The sequence below is a fragment of the Furipterus horrens genome, unplaced genomic scaffold, assembly GCF_987537825.1.
Source record: "Furipterus horrens unplaced genomic scaffold, mFurHor1.1.pri manual_scaffold_4, whole genome shotgun sequence".
Classification (NCBI taxonomy): domain Eukaryota; kingdom Metazoa; phylum Chordata; class Mammalia; order Chiroptera; family Furipteridae; genus Furipterus; species Furipterus horrens.
In genome coordinates, this window is record NW_028327174.1 from 119,898,995 (window position 1) to 119,909,495 (window position 10,501).

The 10,501-nt window shown below is 39.0% G+C and overlaps 1 pseudogene; it reads left to right on the top strand.

The window, feature by feature from the left end:
* The first annotated feature begins 309 nt into the window (after positions 1–309).
* Positions 310–9,905, top strand: LOC150012746 (poly(A) polymerase alpha-like; annotated as a pseudogene).
* Positions 9,906–10,501: the final 596 nt, after the last annotated feature.

The following is a 10,501-nucleotide window of genomic DNA, read 5'->3' on the forward strand; positions in this document are numbered from 1 at the left end:
TAATAGGTTAACAATAAGATCAAGGACGAAATCAAAAAAAGTTTTTGGAAACAAATGAAAATGAACAGCCCATAACCTACAGGACACAGCAAAGGCAGTCCTGAAAGGGAAGTTCATAGAAATACAGTCCTACCTAAAAATTATAGAAAATGTTCAAATAAACAACCTAGCCCTACATCTACAAGAGTTAGAAGGGGTTGGGCCCAGGGCTGCAGCAGGTCCCCCTCCCTCCCACTCAGTGGATCATGCCCAGGGCAGCAGCAGTGGTGGCATGTAGGAGATGACTAGGTAGTGCCAGCGCAGGAAACAATGCTGTTTCCAGTTACAACGCAGGGATCACAACAAACACAGCCACCCCAGAAGAACTATGGCATCACTTCTCTTATCAACTTAGCAGCCCCCAAGGAAAATGACTGCCTGCTTACACAGAAACTAATAGAGACTCTGAAGTCCTTTGGAGTTTTGAAGAGGAAGTAGAACTGCAGTGCAGGAATTTAATTTTGAAAAAATTAAATAACCTGGTAAAAGCGTGGATACAAGAAAGCAGTGAAAGAAAGAATATTCCACTATCTGTAACTGAAAATGTTGGAGGAAAAAAATTTACATTTGGATCTTACAGATTAGGAGTACACACAAAAGGTACCAATATTGATGCGTTGTGTGTTGCACCAAGACATGTTGATTGAAGTGACTACTCCACGTCATTCTGTAAGTTGAAATTACAAGAAGAAGTAAAAGAGTTAAGAGCTGTTGAAGAGGCATTACACCACTTATCAAACTGTGTTTTGATGAGGTAGAGATTGATATTATATTTGTAAGATTAGCACTGTATACTATTTCAGAAGACTTGGATTTATGAGATTACAGTGCTTAAAAATTTAAATATACATTGCATAAGGAGTCTTTTTTCTTTTACTTAGTTAGATTATGTTTTTATTTTTTAATTTAGTTGTTGGTAGTTGTGAGTTTGTTGTCATTTTAATGTTTGTAGTTTTGGTCTTCTTTTTCTTAAATAAGTCCCTTTAATATTTCATATAATAATGGCTTGGTGATGATGAACTCCTTTAGCTTTACCTTATCTGGGAAGCACTAATAACTGCCCTTCCATTCTAAATGATAGCTTTGCTGGAAAGAGTAATCTTGGTAGTAGGTCTTTGCTTTTCATCGCTTTGAATACTGCTTGCCAGTCTCTTCTTTCCAGCAAAGTTTCTTTTGAAAAATTGCTTAATAGCTTTATAGGCAACCCTTTGTAGGTGACTATGCTTTTCTCTTGCCGCTTTTAAGATTCTCACTTTATCTTTCACATTTGCCATTTTATTTATGATGTGTCTTGGTGTGGTTGTCCTTGGTTCCAGCTTGTTTGGGACTCTGTGCTTCCTGGACTTGTATGTATATTTCCTTCACCAAATTTAGGAAGTTTTCCTTCACTATTTTTTGACAAAATTTTTCAATTTCTAGTTCTTCTTCTTCTCTGTCTAGCATCCCTATTATTCAGATGTTGGTATGTTTAAAGTTGTCCCAGAAGTTCTTAGGCCTCTCCTCGTTTATTTCTTTTTTTTTTTTTCAATTACAGTTGTCCCATTTATCCCCCTTTGCTCCCCCCCACCCAGCTCACCCCTTCTTCCGCAATCATATCCCTCCCCATTGTCCATGTCCATGAGTCATTTATACACATTCCTTGACTAGACCCTTCCCTTACTTATCCCCCTTCTCTCCCTCCCACCAACCCGTATTGACTACTATTCTACTCTTTGTCCTATTTAGTTCGTTTGTTTGTGTTGCTCTTTAGTTTCCTGTATTAGGTGATATCATATGGTATTTTTCTTCCTTTGCCTGGCTTATTTCACTAAGCATAATTCTCTCTAGTTCCATCCATGTTGTCCCAAATGGCAGGAGTTCCTTCTTTCTTTCTGCTACATAGTGTTCCATTGTGAAGATGTACCACAGTTTTTTGATCCACTCATCTACAGATGGGCACTTAGGCTGTTTCCAGCACTTAGCTATTTTAAACAGGGCTGCTATGAACATAGGGGTGCATAAGATTTTTGGGTTAGGGTTTTAGAAATTTTTGGGTATAAGCCTAGCAGTGGAATCGCTGGTTCAAAAGACAGTTCCATTTTTAGTTTTTTGAGGTAATTCCATACTGTTTTCCATAGAGGCTGCACCCATCTGCATTCCCACCAACAGTGTGCTAAGGTTGCCATTTATCCACATCCTCGCCAGCACTTGTTGCTTGTTGATTTGTTGATGATAACCATTCTAACAGGTGTAAAGTGGTATCTCATTGTGGTTTTTATTTGCATTTCTCTGATGGCCAATGATGTTGAGCATTTTTTAAGGTGTCTATAAACCTTCTGTATGTCCTCTTCAGAGAAGTATTTGTTCAGGTCCTTTGCCCATTTTTAAATTCGGCTGTTTTCTTTTTCCTTTATTTTCTTTTATTTTTTGGTTTTTCAATTACAGATGTCCCATTTTTCCCCCATTACTCCCCCCACCCAGCCCATCCCTTCTCCCAAAATCATATCCCTCTCCGTTGTCCATGTCTATGATTCATTTATACGTGTTCCTTGACTAGACCCTTGCCTTACTTATACCCCTTCTCTCCCTCCCTACTCCCCCCTACTGACTACTATTCTACTCTTTGTCCTATTTAGTTCGTTTGTTTGTGTTGCTCTTTAGTTTCCTGTATTAGGTGATATCATATGGTATTTTTCTTTCTTTGCCTGGCTTATTTCGCTAAGCATAATTCTCTCTAGTTCCATCCACATTGTCCCAAGTGGCAGGAGTTCCTTCTTTCTTTCTGCTACATAGTATTCCATTGTGTAAATGTACTACAGTTTTTTGATCCACTCATATACAGATGGGCACTTGGGTTGTTTCCAGCTCTTAACTATTGTAAACAGGGCCGCTATGAACATAGGCGTGCATAGGTTTTTTTGAATTAAGGTTTTAGAAGTTTTCGGGTATAATCCAGGCAGTGGAATCGGTGGTTCAAAAGGCAGTTCCATTTTTAGTTTGTTTTTTGAGGTAATTCCATACTGTTTCCATAGTGACTGCACTAGTCTGCATTTCCACCAGCAGTGCAGTAGGGTTCCCGTTTCTCCACATCCTCGCCTGCATTTGTTGTTTGTTGATTTGCTGATGATGGCCATTCTGACTGGTGTAAAGTAGTATCTCAATGTGGTTTTTATTTGCATCTCTCTAATGGCCAATAATGTTGAGCATTTTTTTCATGTGCCTAGGGACCTTCTCTATGTTCTCTTCAGAGAACTGTTTGTTCAGGTCCTTTGCTCATTTTTTAATTGGGTTCTTTGTTTTCTTGATGTTGAGTCATATAAGCTCTTTATATATTTTGGAGCTTAGTCCCCTGTATGTGATATCATTGGCAAATATGTTTTCCCATATGGTTGGTTTCCTCTTTATCTTGCTGATGTTTTCTTTTGCTGAGCAGAAACTCTTTAGTTTGATGTAGTCCCGTTTGTTTATTTTTTCCTTTATTTCTCTTGCCTTAGGAGATGTATCCATGAAGACATTGCTATGTGGGATATCTGAAATTTTCCTGCCTATGTTTTCCTCTAGGACTTTTATGGTATCACGGCTTACATTTAAGTCTTTAATCCATCTTAAGTTTATTTTTGTGTGTGGGGTAATTTAGTGGTCTACTTTCATTTTTTTGCACATCCCTGTCCAGTTCTCTCAGCACCATTTGGTGAAGAGGCTCTTCTCACTCCATTTTATGTTCCTTCCTCTTTTATCAAATATTAGTTGACCATAGAGGCCTGGGTTTATTTCTGGGTTCTCTATTCTGTTCCACTGATCTATATGTCTGTTCTTATGCCAGTACCAGACTATTTTGATCACAGTGGCTTTGTAGTATTATTTGATGTTTAGTATCATGATTCTTCCTGCTATATTTTCTAAAGATTGCTTTTGCTATTCGGGGTCTTTTTTGGTTCCATATGAACTTTTAGAGTCTTTGTTCTAGGTCAGTAAATATGTCATTGGTATTTTAACAGGGATTACATTGAATCTGTAACTTGCTCTGGGTAGTATGGCCATTTTGATGATGTTGATTCTTCCCATCCAAGAACATGGTATTTGCCTCCATTTATTTGTATCTTCCTTAATTTCTTTCTTCAATGTTGCATAATTTTCAGTGTACAGGTCTTTTATCTCTTTGGTTAAGTTTATTCCTAGGTTATTCATTTTTCTTGTTGCTATAGTAAATGGTATTTTCTTTTTTGTCTCTGTCTCCGATATTTTTTGTTGGTGTACAGAAATGCCTTAGATTTCTGTATATTTATTTTGTACCCTGCGATTTTGCCAAATTCACTTATTATATCGAGTAGTCTTTTAGTGGAGTTTATAGGGTTTTCTAGGTATACCATCATGTCATCTGCTAATAGTGATAGTTTTACTTTTTCTTTCCCAATTTGGATGCCTTTGATTTCTTTTTCTTGTCTGCTTGCTGTGGCTAGGACTTCCAACACTATGTCGAATAGAAGTGGAGAGAGTGGACAGCCTTGTCTGGTTCCTGATTTCAGGGGGAATGCTTTCAGTTTATGTTCATTGAGTATGATGTTGGCCTCAGGCTTCTCATATATAGCCTTGATTATGTTAAGGTATTCTCTCTCTATTCCCATTTTGCTGAGTGTTTTCATCATAAATGGGTGTTGTACTTTATCAAATGCTTTTTCTGCATCTATTGATATGATCATGTGATTTTTGTCTTTCATTCTGTTTAGGTGATGTATTATATTTATTGATTTGTAAATATTAAACCATCCTTGAATCCCTGGGATGAATCCCACTTGATTGTGGTGTATGATCTTTTCGGTGTATTGCTAGATCCTGTTTGCCAATACCTTATTGAGGATTTTAGCATCTATGTTCATCAATGATATTGCCTGTAGTTTTCTTTCTTTGTTGTGTCTTGACCTGGTTTTGGAATTAGGGTAATACTGGCTTCATAGAAAGAGTTTGGGATTTTTCCCTCTTCTTGGATTTTTTGTAATAGTTTGAGGAGGGTAGGAGTTAGTTCTTTCCTAAATGTTTTCTAAAATTCGCCTGTGGAGCCATCTGGTTCAAAGCTTTTGTGTGCAGGGAGATTTTTGATTACTGTTTCAATTTCCTTTTTGTTATTAGTCTCTTGAGACTTTCTACATCTTCTTGATTCAGTTTTGGAAGGTTATATGTTTCTAGAAATTTGCCGATTTCTTCTATGTTGTCAAATTTCTTGCCATACAGTTGTTTGTAGTAATTTCTTACAATCCTTTGTATATTTCTGTGGTATCAGTCGTGATTTCTCTCTCTTTCATTTCTGATTTTGTTTATTTGGGTCTTCTCTTCTTTTTTTCTCGATGAGCTTGGCTAGAGGCTTGTCAATTTTGTTTATTTCTTGGAAAACTAGTTCCTAGTTTTGTTGATTTTTTGGATTGTTTGTTTAGTCTCTATGCCATGTAACTCTGTTCTGATCTTGATGATTTTCTTCCTCCTTCTTGCCCTAGGCTTTGTTTGTTGTTGTTGTTCTAGTTCTTGTAGCTTTAGGGTTAGATTTTTTACTTGAGAGTCTTCTATCCTTTTCAGATATGCCTGTATTGCTATGAAATTCCCTCTTAGGACTGCTTTTGCTGTGTCCCATAGGTTTTGGGCTGTTGCGTGTTCATTTTCATTAGTTTATAGAAATTTCTTGATTCTTCTTTGATGTCATTGTTAACCCATTTATTATTTAATAGTGTGTTTTTCATTCTCTATGAGTTTGGGTGTCTTTGATTTTTTTCTCTGAGGCTGATTTTTAATTTCAAGGCATTGTGGTCTGAAAAGATCTTGATATGATTTGAACTTTCTTGAATTTGTTGAGGCTTGTTTTGTGTCCTATTATATGGTCTATCCTTGAAAATGTCCCATGTGCCTTTGAAAAGAATGTATATTTCGCTTCTTTGGGGTGAAAAGTTTTATATATATCAGTTAAGTCCATGTGGTTTAGTGTGTTGTTCAATGCCTGTATATCCTTGGTGTTTCTTTGCTTCAATGATCTGTATATTGTTGATAATGGTGTGTTGAAGTCTTCTGCTATGAGTTGTTGTTAATATTCTTCTTGTGGTCTTCTAGTATTTGCTTTATGTATTTCGGTGCTCCTATGTTGGGTGCATATATGTTTATAAGTGTTTTATCTGCTTGATAGATTGTTCCTTTAAGTCTTATGAAATGTCCTTTTTTGTCTCTTTTCATTGCCCTTGCTTTGAAATTCATTTTGTCTGATATGAGGACTGTTACCCCAGCTTTTTTTTCAGGTTTGTTTGCTTGGAATATTTTTTTATATTCCTTTAGTTTCAGTCTATGTAAATCTTTTGTTTTGAAGTGTGTCTTGTAGACAGCAAATATGTGGGTCCTGTTTTCTTATCCAGTCCGTTACCCTATGTCTTTTAATTGGAGCATTTAATCCATTTACATTTAAGGTTATTATTGACATGTATTTATTCATTTCCCTTTGTACCTCTGTTCCTCTACTCTTTTTTTTTTTTTTTCTTTTTTCTTAGAACATTCCCTTTAGCATCTCTTGCAGTGCTGGTTTGGTGGAGCTGTATTCTTTTCGTCTTCCTTTGTCTGAGAAACTCCTTATTTCACCTTCCATTTTGAGTGAGAACTTTCCTGGGTAGAGTATTCTTGGTTGTAGGCCTCTGTTTTTCATTGCTTGAAATATTTTTGAACATTCCCTTCTGGTCTGTACAGTTTCTGTTGAGAAATCGGTCGATAACCTTGTCGGAGTTCCCTTGTATGTTATTTGCTGTTTTTCTCTTGCTGATTTTAGGATTCTATCTTTGTCTTTGAATGTTGCCATTTTAATTATGATGTGCCTTGGAGTGGGCTTTCTGGGGTTCCTCTTTATCGGAACTCTCTGCTTCCTGGACTTGCCTAACTTTTTCTCTCATCAGGTTGGGAAAATTTTCTGTCACTATTTCTCCTATCAGTTTTTCTATTCTTTGTTCTTCTATTCCCTCTTTAATTCCAATGACTCTGATATTGTTCTTCCTTATGCTATCATGTAATTCTGTTACTTCTTTTTCATACTTTTTCAATCTTTTTTCATTTTGCTCTCTCGTCTGAGGATTTTTTCTACATTATCTTCTTACTCACTAATCCAATCCTCTGCTTCGTTTAGTCTGCTTTTGACTGATTCTGCTGTGTTTTTCAGTTCAGAGATTGTATTCTTCATTTCTTCCTGGTTCTTGTTTATAGTTTCTATGTCTTTTTCTATGCTGGTGTAGTTCTGTGCAATTTTCTTGGAGCTGTTGGTAACTTATTTGGAGGTTGTCATAGTTGTTTTTGAGGTTGTCAAGTATATTGAGCTTCTTCACCACCATTGTTTTGAATTCCATGTCTGACATTTGGGCTATGTCTATTCCATCTACCGCTCTTTCTGGGGATTCCTCTTTTCTTTTCATTGAGAGGATGTTTCTGCATCTTACCATGTTGGATTCTTCTTGTTTATGTTTGTTTTTTGGATTTGTCTGTTTTTACTTCCCACCTTTGTGATATGAGATTCTTTATAGGGGCTCTGGGGGTTTCAGTGGTGCAGTCTCTTTGATCTGCTGAGCCTGATGTTCTTCGGATACCCTTTATGTCATTTGTTTATGCTGTCTGGTTATATTTCAGATGCTCTTTGGTAGGATCTTCCTTCTGGCTAGTTGATTGAGAGTCACTCTGTACTTTGTCTTGAGTTCTTTTGTGGAAATGTCAGTACAGCCTTTGTGTGTCGTCTTGTTTTTCTGTGTCCACAGCTGGTCTAATGAGGTGGGTCAGAGGTTCCTGTTCTTTGAAGCAGTGGTGTGCCCCCACACGGGTGGGTTCCTTTGGTGCTTGTTGGAGCTTGTCCTTGCATGCACACCTGTGAGCTCGCAAGGGGACCCGAGAGCTTGCCTCAGGCCTGCTGCACCACATTCCAGGAGTTGGTCTCTTGCCTCTTAGGGCGGGGCCCCAGACCCTTGGGCACAGGAAGTGAGAGATTGGTGCCTATTGAAGCCGGAGACGTGCTTTTGCGCTCACGCACCTGTGCGTGCCCAAGGCGGTTGGGGAGCTAGCCTCAGGCCTGCTGCATCGCCCTCCGGGAGTTGGTCTCTCACCTCCCAATGCTTGGCACCGGACACTTGTGCTCAGTAGAGGTGAGTGTCTGTGAGTTGCTGCTGCCCGCTGTTCCCCCAACATAGCCACCCATCGTTCCCACACACTCCTGGGCGGGCATGAACAGAGCTTGAGCAAGTGCTCTGCGCTCCAGCCTGGTGCCCACTGGAGCTGGCCTATGGGGACTTTGCACAGTCTTTTGCGTGTTCAGTGGGCCCTTCCTGCGCCCACTGGGGCATTGATCTTTTTTCTGTTGGGGTGTGTCCGAGGGGCACCTGGGTGCGCGGCCCTGTGCACCTGGACCAGTGAATGAGGGCACTTCCCTACGTGCACCCGTGTGACTCAAGGGGAGGGTTGGGTAGTGGGCGAGCGCACTTCTGCGCCTGCGCTCCTCAAGAATGTCCTATTACCCTCAAACTTTCCCCCAGTCTCTGCAGTTTACAAGAGAAAAATATAAAGAAAAAAATTACGTTTTCACTTGCACACCAGCACGCTGTCTCCCGTTTTCCAGCGCCAATGCCACCTGGTTGAGTCCTGTCTCTGCCAGTGGGCAGAGATCTGCTTTCCTCCTGGTTCCCCTCTGGGGAAGCCTGTGGTCGCCAAAATCCCTTGGTGTCCTTCCAGCCACAGCTCGGGCAGCCACCCCAGTCAGGAATCCCATTTCGTCCCTTTTTCCTCCGCTATCCTCACTAAACAGGTTGTTCCCAAATGGTTTTTCTCTAATCCAGCAGTGCCAAGGTTCAACTCCTGCCAGTGTTCAGCTGCTTATTGAGATGTTTTGTCTGCAATTAGTCCAAACTACAGATGTGTCTCGGGAGCCTGAGAGTGCAGCCTCCTCTCACTCCTCCGCCATCTTTGTCCTCTCCTCGTTTTTTTTTTTTTTTCAATTCTTATTTCCTCATTCTGCACTGGTTGACTGTTTTTTTCTTCCTTATGTTCAAAATCACTGATTTGAACCCTGGTTTTCTTCCCTTCATTATTGGTTTTGTGTGGATTTTCCTTTGTTTCATTTAGCATAGCCTTCGCTTCTTCCCTTATGTGTCTGCCATACTTAAGCATATCTGTCAAGCCTGTGAGCATCTTTATCACCGGTGTTTTGAATTTGTCATCTGTTAGGTTGGCTATCTCCTCATCACTTAGTTCTCCCATTTGAACTTTGATCCATTCCCCCTTTTGGGCCATACCTCTCTGCCTTCTCATCTTGACAGGCTCCTGTGTTTGTTTGCCTGTGTCTTAGGGAGAGCTGTTACTCCTTTACATTGTAAGGGGTGGGTCCTTAGGTATTCATCAGTACATTGTGACCTGTTTCACTAGGTTGTGGCGCTGTATGTGGGGGATGGGTCTGAGAAGGAAAAATGCCACTTGCTCAGCACTAGCCCCTTTTCCAGGAACTTCTCCCAGTTTGTACAGGACTGGTGCCTCTCTCATTGTTTCCCTGGCTGTAGTTCCCAGAGTAAGAAGCCTTAATTATTGCAGGATAACTGATGAAATTGTATACCTAGTACCAAACATTGACAACTTTGGGTTAACTCTGAGAGCTATCAAACTGGGGGCCAAATGCCACAAATCTATTACAATTTCTTAGGTTTCCTTGGTGGTGTTTCCTGGGCTATTCTAGTAGCAAGAAAGTGCCAAATATAATAGCATAAACTCTTTTATATAAATTTTTCTTGGTATTTTCTAAATGGTATGTGTTTAGATTATCTTAACATAAAATCAATTGTAGACACTGGAAAAAAAAAAGAACTAGAAGAAAAACAACAAATAAAGTCCAGATAAAGTAGAAGGAAGGAAATAATCAAGATCAGAGCAGAATTAGAACTAAAAGAACAACTCAAAGGATCAATGACCCAGGATATTTGTTGTTTAAAAAGATGAACAAAATTTAAAAATCTTTTAACCAGACTCATCAAGAAAAAAGAGAGGACCCAAATAAATAAAATCAGAAATAGAAAAGGTTAAATCACAACGAATAAAACATAAATACAAAGATTGTAAAAAATTACTACAAACAACTATATGCCAAGAAACTTGACAACCTGGGTGAAATGGACAAATTTCTTAAAACATACAATCTTCCAAAACTGATTCAAGAAGTAACAGAAAGCCGAATAGACTGCTAACAGCTAGTGAAATTGAAGCAGTAATCAAAAACCTCCTGGCACACAAAAGTCTTGGACCAGATTGGTTCACAAGTGCATTTTACAGAACATTTTAGGAAAAGCTAACTCCTATACTTCTCAAACTATTTCAAAAATTTTAAGAAGAGGGAAGACTTCAAACTTCTTCTATGAGGCCAGTATTATCCTGATTCCAAAACCAGGTCAGGAGACAACAAAGAAAGAAAAGTACAGGCCAATATCGCTGATGAACAAAGTAT